The following is a 10,000-nucleotide window of genomic DNA, read 5'->3' as shown; positions in this document are numbered from 1 at the left end:
TTGATAGAAGACATCTGAATGAATTTCGAATTAATTCCGAAATCAAAAAAATATTTTCAATAAATTTTTTTTCTAGAGTACCTCGGTCTTTTCTATTTTTTTTCCAAGTTTCGTACGTCAATCAACATACATCCCAGAAAAAATCATCTCTCTAACTATCCTGGTTCAAAAGTTGTATCGGAACTTTTCACGTCGAAAAAGAACATAGGCGAAAAAGGACGTGAACATTATTCCTTATAAAAATCAAACCCGACCATGGATTTTGATTCTGATTGTTGATTATCGCTATTAGAACACATTAGGAGGCAACCAAATCAAATTTGAGAAAATTCCACAATCAGAAAATTTTTTTCGAAAAAAAAAAAAATTCGAGGACACCTCGGTCATGGCAAGTTATTTCCCACAATCCATTCCCCGATCCACGTACATCCCAGAAAAAATCATCTCTCTAACTATCCTGGTTCAAAAGTTGTATCGGAACATTTTCACGTCGAAAATATATCTCTAAGTCCAAACCGATGCACCACGTAAACTAGGGCAGACCGATGCACCACGTAATATCGGGCAGACCGATGCAGAACGTAAACTCGATCATACCGATGCTTCACGTAATCTCGATCTTACCGATGCACCACGTAAACAAGGGCAGACCGATGCAGAACGTAAAGTAGATCTTACCGATGCACCACGTAATCTCGATCTTACCGATGCACCACGTAATCTCCATCTTACCGATGCACCACGTGAACTGGATCTTACCGATGCAGAACGTGAATTGGATCTTACCGATGCAGAACGTGAATTGGATCTTACCGATGCACCACGTAAACTCGATCATACCGATGCACCACGTAATCTCGGGCAGACCGATGCACAACGTAAATGACGATCGGGACCGGGGCGATCGGTCGTATCTGACACCGCCGGCTCGGTTCTAACATCGTCAATGAGTCGGGGTTGTAAAAAAGGACGTGAACATTTTTCCTTATAAAAATCAAACCCGACCATGGATTTTGATTCTGATTGTTGATTATCGCTACTAGAACATATAAGGAGGCAACCAAATCAAATTTGAGAAAATTCCACGATCAGAAAATTTTTTTCGAAAAAAAAAAAAAATCGTAATCACCTCGGTCATGGCGAGTTATTTTCCGTATTTCATTCCACAATCAACGTACAACATAGAAGAAATCATCTCTCTAACTATCCTGGTTCAAAAGTTGTATCGGAACATTTCACGTCGTAATATCTCGCCAAGTCCAGACCTCGGCGATAGGTAGTATCTGACACCGTCCGCTCGGGACTGACATCGACTTGGACTCGGGCTGATGATGGGGAGGCGTTTAAGGACGTGAACATTTTTCCTTATAAAAATTAAAGTCGACAATGAATATTGATTCTGATTACTGATTTACGCTTTAAAAACACATTAGAAGGCAACCAAATCGAATTTGAGGAAATTCCACGATCAGAAAATTTTTTTCGAAAAAAAAAAAAATCCGAAAAATATTTTTCGATTCCGATTACTGATTTACTCTTTTAGAACACATTAGGAGGCAACCAAATCAAATTTGAGAAAATTCCACAATCAGAAAATTTTTTTCGAAAAAAAAAAAAATTCGAGGACACCTCGGTCATGGCAAGTTATTTCCCACAATCCATTCCCCGATCCACGTACATCCCAGAAAAAATCATCTCTCTAACTATCCTGGTTCAAAAGTTGTATCGGAACATTTTCACGTCGAAAATATATCTCTAAGTCCAAACCGATGCACCACGTAAACTAGGGCAGACCGATGCACCACGTAATATCGGGCAGACCGATGCAGAACGTAAACTCGATCATACCGATGCTTCACGTAATCTCGATCTTACCGATGCACCACGTAAACAAGGGCAGACCGATGCAGAACGTAAAGTAGATCTTACCGATGCACCACGTAATCTCGATCTTACCGATGCACCACGTAATCTCCATCTTACCGATGCACCACGTGAACTGGATCTTACCGATGCACCACGTAATCTCAATCTTACCGATGCACCACGTGAACTGGATCTTACCGATGCAGAACGTGAATTGGATCTTACCGATGCACCACGTAAACTCGATCTTACCGATGCACCACGTAATCTCGATCTTACCGATGCACCACGTGAACTGGATCTTACCGATGCAGAACGTGAATTGGATCTTACCGATGCACCACGTAAACTCGATCTTACCGATGCACCACGTAATCTCAATCTTACCGATGCACCACGTGAACTGGATCTTACCGATGCAGAACGTGAATTGGATCTTACCGATGCACCACGTAAACTCGATCTTACCGATGCACCACGTAATCTCAATCTTACCGATGCACCACGTGAACTGGATCTTACCGATGCAGAACGTGAATTGGATCTTACCGATGCACCACGTAAACTCGATCTTACCGATGCACCACGTAATCTCGATCTTACCGATGCACCACGTGAACTGGATCTTACCGATGCAGAACGTGAATTGGATCTTACCGATGCACCACGTAAACTCGATCTTACCGATGCACCACGTAATCTCAATCTTACCGATGCATCACGTAATCTCGATCTTACCGATGCAGAACGTAAACTCGATCATACCGATGCACCACGTTATCTCGGCAGACCGATGCAGAACGTAAAAAAAAAGCTTACAGCACGCGGTGTTCCCAAGCGGTCACCCATCCAAGTACTAACCGCGCCCGACGCTGCTTGGCTTCAGTGTTCAATTTCAATTTCAATTTCAAATGGGCTTTATTTGTCTTTGTGATAGTTACAGATATGTGCCTATATAGGCCATGTTAATCAACAATAAGGGTTTATATACAGTTCCTACCAGATAATTCTGGTATTATCAGTTACATTTCATATACATATAATAAAAAATTTTTAAGTAATTTCAGGGTGTTTGGGAATTTTTGTTTGATATCGTATATTTATTTATTTTATTATAATAGGGGATTTTCAGGAAAAATTTAGGAATAAAAAACCTGATATAAATAATTTGGGGAGGGATGGGGGGTGGGTTGGGGATATATATATACAGTTATGTACAGTTTTAGCATTTATAAATTTTTATATACAATTTTATATACATGTCTGGGAAGGGGTTCCCGTTATGCTAAACGGCGATTCTCAATTCAGCTAACGGCCGCCATTTGCTAGTCGTGGCCAGTCCCCATTTCTCGTAGCACCGTTCGTGTCGCTGTTGGGTCTAGTACCCGTAGGACCGATTGGTTGTTACGATAACAGGGCGATGGATACGCCATTCGCATTGGCTGCCGCTACCTTTCGTTGTGATTCGTCGTCAAGACATATTTTTCAAAATGTCGGTATGTGACATGGCCGGTCTTGGAAGATGGCGGTTTTCATAGGGGTTTTTGGGTGTTTGGGGTGGGTTTTTAGGGAGGTTTAAGGAATATGGGAAGGAATTGGTACGGGAGGGGGTGAGGGGATGCGTGGAGTCGCGTTTTCGTAATTTGTCTTGTCAGTGCGTTGGATTTACACTGGAATTCGTAGAAATCGCTAGATACTTTGTTTAGGTACTCGCGGATGGTTGGAATATCCGCGAGTTCATGTAGTTTGGATATCCTAGTGTAATACGGCTTGCTCAAGGCCAATCTTAGGATTTTGTTTTGAAGGTTTTGAATGGGCCTTATTGGAAAGGGCCTAAGGTGACAAAATGCCGGCGCAGCGTATGTGACTACTGGCCGGATGTATGTTTTGTAAATGAGCAATTTGTTTTTTTCATTCAGCATACTTTTACTGCACAATAGAGGATGCAGTATCTTTTTGATGGCGTATCCTTTATGGATTTGTGCTTTGATATGGCGGTGGAAATTTAGCCTTTCGTCCAATTCAATGCCCAGGTACTTAACGGAGCTTTTTGGAGCAATTTCCGTATTATTGATTTTTAATTTGTCTAAGATTACTTTTTCATTCCGTCTTCTGCTAAACACGATCTGCTCTGCTTTGGTCTCATTCAGTTTTATTTTCCATCTGTCGAAGTAATTGATAAGTACTTCGAGATGGTTTTTCAGCTCGCGATTGGCGTCTTCAGCGCTGGATGAGTGGGCATATATGGCCGTGTCATCCGCGAAGAGGGCGATTTTTGTTTTGTTATGTTTCGGGATATCCTGGACGTAGATATTGAATAATCTAGGTCCAAGGACTGATCCCTGCACAATTCCTGCTTTTATATTTTTGGGCGCGGATGTTTCATTCCCTACGCGTACTATGAATTTTCTGTTATTGAGATATGAGTAAATGGTCTTTATGAGGAATTTCGGGAATTTAAGTTTTATTAATTTGTAGGTCAGCCCCTCTATCCAAACTTTGTCGAACGCCTTTTCGATGTCGAGGAGGAGCATGACCGTGTGGTTTTTATTATTGAAACTATTTATTACGTCAACTACGATTCGGCAGATTTGCTGTGTCGAGCTGTGTTTTTCCTTGAAGCCAAATTGATGGTCATCGCGAATTTTATTGTTTTTCATAACTTGTTTTATTTTTCCTAACAGGATTTTCTCGGTCAGCTTGCTGAGGTTAGACAGTAGACTGATCGGACGGTAGTTGCCGGGAGAAGTTGTGACTTTCCCGGCTTTGGGGATAGGGGTTACTACTGCTGTTTTCCAACAGCTAGGCCAGTGTTGAAATTTGAATACAGCGTTTATGATGTAGTTCAGTTGAACTATGGCCTTTCTGGATAGGTTCCGGATCAGTCTATTGTCCACTTCGTCCTTTCCTGGAGCTTTGTTTAGTGGAAGCTTTTTAATTTCGTCCCGTATTTCCGATGGATTTGTTAATAGATGATTTTCGGGCTTTACGAAGCGGTTCGAATTTATAAAGTCTTCCACTCTTTTCCGTATGTCTGCTTGTTCTGGACTATCGGTCTGGGATATGTGGTGAGCGGTTTCGAAGTTTTCCGCAAGTACGTCCGCTTTTTCTTTATCGGTGATGTAATTCGCGGAATTTTGGACCAAGATGGGAACTTGGGAGAATTTTTGAATACTGGATTTGACTGTTTTCCAGAGATCTTTGTTATTAGAATTTAGCCTGGAGATTTTCTGTTCCCATCTTTCGTTCTGGAAAATTTTTATGTGGTTTCGGATTTCGCGGGTGTATGAGTTTAAGAGTGTTTTATCGACTTGTCTTTGGTGGGATTGCCACCTTTTTCTGATTTTATTCCTGAACTTGATCAAGTCGATAATATGGGCTGGTAGTTTTTCTGCTACTTCAGCTCTCGGTTTTTTGGAAATTGTTTTATCGCGGGCGTACTTGAGGGCCTTCGTAAACTTTTCAATTTCCCGTTCGATGTCGGAAGCAGTTTCGATTTCATTGTTGATAGTTATTTTACTATCTAATATTGTACGAAATTTTGCCCAATCAGCGTTCGAATAGTCGTACACTAATTTTGTTGGGTTTCTTTCGCTGCTATAATTGACCGAGAAGATCACTGGATTATGATCGGACCCTAACTGACAACTCGCGTCCGGGATACTATTCAAGTTAATATTCTTAGTGAGTATTAAATCGATAGTACTCGGAGCTTTTCCATTGTCTGGAAAATGAGTGTGTCCGTTAGGGATGTTCAAAATTACGTCATCATTAGCTTCAAGGAAACTGAATAGACGATTTCCATTGGTGTTTCTGCAGTTGCAGTTCCATTCTTCGTGTTTAGCATTTAGATCGCCTAGAACTATTACTTTATTTTTCCTAGAAAATAGGAATCTTAGGCAGTTGGTACTGAATTTGCGACTGGGGCTATTATACACCGCCGTTATGATTAAGTTGCCATCAATCTGGACGCTAGCGTTCTCTATTGTGCAGTTGATGGTAGGCAAAATGGTGGATGCGATAAGGTTCTTTACTAGTATAGCGATTCCACCGAATCCAGAGTTGTCTTGTCTGTCTTGCCTATATGTCTGGTATCCTTTAATGAAAAATTTGTGGTTGTTTTTCAGTTTTGTCTCGTTGATAGTCAGTATGTCTATTTGGTTGTAATTTAGAAAATTGGAGATCTCCAGGAATTTTTGGGAGACTCCATTCGCGTTCCAAGTCGCGATTTTTAATGACTTAGTCATTTAAATTGAGGAAGAATTCCAGTATGACGTACTTTCTTTCGGCGGGGCTTGCATTTTGCAGCTGCTGGTTGAGTCTTTTGACGTCTGTCAGTAGTTGTCGTATGTCCACGTATTGGTTCAGTCTGTTGAACTCGCTTTTCAGCTCGTAAAACGCGTTTTGGAAGTTATTTGTGTTATTTGTGTCATGAGTTTTGTTTGTTGGGGGGGAAGTTGGGGTTTTGGGGGTGGTTTGGGGGTTGGCCATGCCACTTACCGGTTTTTGTTTGGCCTCTTGGGCCTTTCTCCTTTCTTCCCAGACATTCACGGCCGGGATTGGAGCTTCGCGGTAAACTTTGGGGGCGGCAGGGGCGGCGGTTTTGGCGTTCCTCGCCCTGCGGTTGCAGATGTTCACGTAAATCGCGCACTCGGTACTGTTTGCGGGGTGACTCCCGAAACAGTTCGCGCACTTTGCCGGCGTATTCATAGATTTTGGGCACTCGCGAGTCGCGTGATTTTCCGCGCACTTGAGGCAGTTTGGGGTCCTATGGCAGTTGGCCGTGGCATGTCCCCACATCTGGCAGTTGTGACATTGGATTACTTCCCTTTTTGTGTAATATTTGTTCCACCGAACGGCTGTATAATTAATAACGCGGACTTCCTTCTGTATTTTCCGGAGCGTTATCGTATTTCCGGTGACGACCATGTACGCCGGTGATTTCGTTGCTTTTAGTTTGTGGATTTCCACAACCGGAATTCCTAGTTCCTGGAGTTCAGTTTTAATCTCTTCCAGGTCTGGATCAGAATCCAGACCCCTCAGCGTAAAAGCATGAGTTTTTTCTTCCCTTGGGGTGTAAGTGTGGTATTTCACGTCGTTTTCATCAAAATATTTTTCAAGCTTCTTTCTGTCTTCTACCGTCTCGGTGTAGACGGTGGAGTTCATGGCACTGTATTTAATATAAAATTTGCCATTTATAACTTTCGTTATGTCGGCCACCGTTTTGTTATGTTTTTTGAAAACGCCGTTGACCACTATTGGCGGGGGTTTCCGTTGATTTTTCCTAATTTCATTGACTGCTGCATTGACTTCTACCTCATTTGGATTGAGGTAGTTAAATTTATTTTTGATTTCTACAGGGATTGTCTTTTTGTCCTTCCTTTTCCTGATAGATGTTGTTGGATGCGTGAAGTTTGGGTTTTCCACATCTCCAACTCGACTTCTCTTTTTGGCGACTCTCGGGGGGTCAGTTTCATTATCAGATGAATCTGAAGGGAGTTTCATTTCCTGGTCGTCCATCATTTTAATAAAGTTCTGATAAAATTTTTGAAATTCCTTTCAAAAAGGAATTCAAAAGCGGTCGGTTTCACGCGAAACTCGGCCGTTTCAGGGCCTTTCGGACCCGAGCAGGTAAAATTTCGTCACTCACTCAGTCTATTCTTGGCTCTGGAATGCGGCTTGGCGCCGTCTGGTCTAACACAACGGTCACTTTCACAGGTCAGTTTTAACGTTCACAAATTCCACAACTATCTCTACGGAGCGATTTTGGGTATAACCTCTCAGCACAGTGTTCTGACGAGAACTGGCAATTTCAGCGTGGTATGGCCGTAAACAACAAATATAGCGATATTTTCTATGATATCTCACTTTTTGGGAGCGGAAAGGACGTGAACGTTTTTCCTTATAAAAAATGAAATAACTTTTGGATATTAATTCTGATTGTTGATTTAAGTTTTAAGAACACATTAGGACATATCTCAATGAAATTTGAGGGATTTCCGAAATCGAAAAATATTTTTCGAAAAAAAAAAAAAATCCCAGAAGACCTCGGTCATCTCAAGTTTATTTCCATATTCTATTACACAATCAACGTACATCACAAAAGGAACCATCTCTCTAACTATCACAGTTAAATTTTTGTATCGGAACATTTCACGTCGGAATATCTCGCTAAGTCCAGACCGGGGAGATCGGTCGCATTTGACACCGTCCGCTCCGGTCTAACATCGTCTTGGAGTCGGGGTAACGATGGAGAGGCGTTTAAGGACGTGAACATTTTTCCTTATAAAAATTAAAGTCGACAATGAATATTGATTCTGATTACTGATTTACTCTTTTAGTACACATTAGAAGGCAACGCAATCAGATTTGAGGAAATTTCAAGATCAGAAAATTTTTTTCGAAAAAAAAAAAAATTCAAGAACACCTGGGTCATGGCAAGTTATTTCCCACAATCCATTCCACAATCAACGTACAACATAGAAGAAATTATCTCTCTAACTATCCTGGTTCAAAAGTTGTATCGGAACATTTCACGTCGAAATACCTCGCCAAGTCCAGACCGGGGCGATAGGTAGTATCTGACACCGTCCGCTCGGGACTGACATCGACTTGGACTCGGGCTAATGATGGGGAGGCGTTTAAGGACGTGAACATTTTTCCTTATAAAAATTAAAGTCGACAATGAATATTGATTCTGATTACTGATTTACGCTTTAAAAACACATTAGAAGGCAACCAAATCAAATTTGAGGAAATTCCAAAATCAGAAAATTTTTTTTCAAAAAAAAAAAAATCCGAAAAATATTTTTCGATTCTGATTACTGATTTACTCTTTTAGAACACATTAGAAGGCAACGAAATCAAATTTGAGTGAAATCCAAAATCAGAAAATATTTTTCGAAAAAAAAAAAAAATTCGAGAACACCTCGGTCATGGCAAGTTATTTTCCACAATCCATTCCCCAATCAACGTACATCCCAGAAAAAATCATCTCTCTAACTATCCTGGTTCAAAAGTTGTATCGGAACATTTTCACGTCGAAAATATATCTCAGAGTCCAGACCGATGCAGAACGTAAACTCGATCATACCGATGCTTCACGTAATCTCGATCTTACCGATGCACAACGTAAACTAGATCACACCGATGCAGAACGTAAACTCGATCATACCGATGCACCACGTAAACTCAGGCAGACCGATGCAGAACGTGAACTCGATCTTACCGATGCACCACGTAATCTCGATCTTACCGATGCACCACGTAAACTCGGGCAGACCGATGCAGAACGTGAACTCGATCTTACCGATGCACCACGTAAACTAGGGCTGACCGATGCATCACGTAAACGACGATCGAGAGGCGCGAAAGGACGTGAACGTTTTTCATTATAAAAATTGAAATAAATGATAAATAATGATTCTGATTGTTGGTTATCATTTTTAATAAGCATTAGGAGGCAACCAAATGAAATTTGAGGAAATTCCGATAATAGAAAATTTTTTCGAAAAAAAAAAAAAATTCATGAAATCCTCGGTCATCGCAAAATATTTACCATATTCTGTTCGATAATCAACGTATATTTAAGAAGGAATCATATCTGTATCTATCTTGGTTCAAATTTTGTATCGGAACATTTTGACCAAAGTCCGAGCTTCGGCCGAAACAGACACCGCTGACCTGGCCTATCGATCGACCGAGAGTCGGGGATAGAGCGTAAGTGTTGTCTGGAGGGGAACCCTGTGCTCTCCTGACATATATAGGGAAGGTGGTCGCGTTGGGCGATGCAGAACGTTTGGATCGGGAATTATATTTTTGGTTCAGCTATTGGAATATGGTTTATTGTTGGTATATATTGGCGAAATAACGTTCTTACTGACTGGGGATATTCATAAAAATGAGTCCGGAGATTTTCAGATCGAAGTCCGAGTGATCCGACTTGGAAGGCGTGTTGGGTGGGTCGAGATGGCTTAGATAGATCAGACGAGGCGGGCTAAGTGTTGACGTCATGCATCGGTCCATTTTCAGATTGAGTCCGAGTAATCCGACTTTGAAAGAGTGTTGGGTGCGTCGAGACTGTTTAGATAGATCGGACGAGGCGGACTAGGTGTTAACGACATGCATCGGTATA

The sequence above is a fragment of the Harmonia axyridis genome, chromosome X (genome assembly GCF_914767665.1).
Source record: "Harmonia axyridis chromosome X, icHarAxyr1.1, whole genome shotgun sequence".
NCBI lineage: Eukaryota > Metazoa > Arthropoda > Insecta > Coleoptera > Coccinellidae > Harmonia > Harmonia axyridis.
The sequence above is the reverse complement of the archived record's forward strand: the minus strand, read 5'-3'. Positions refer to the sequence as shown.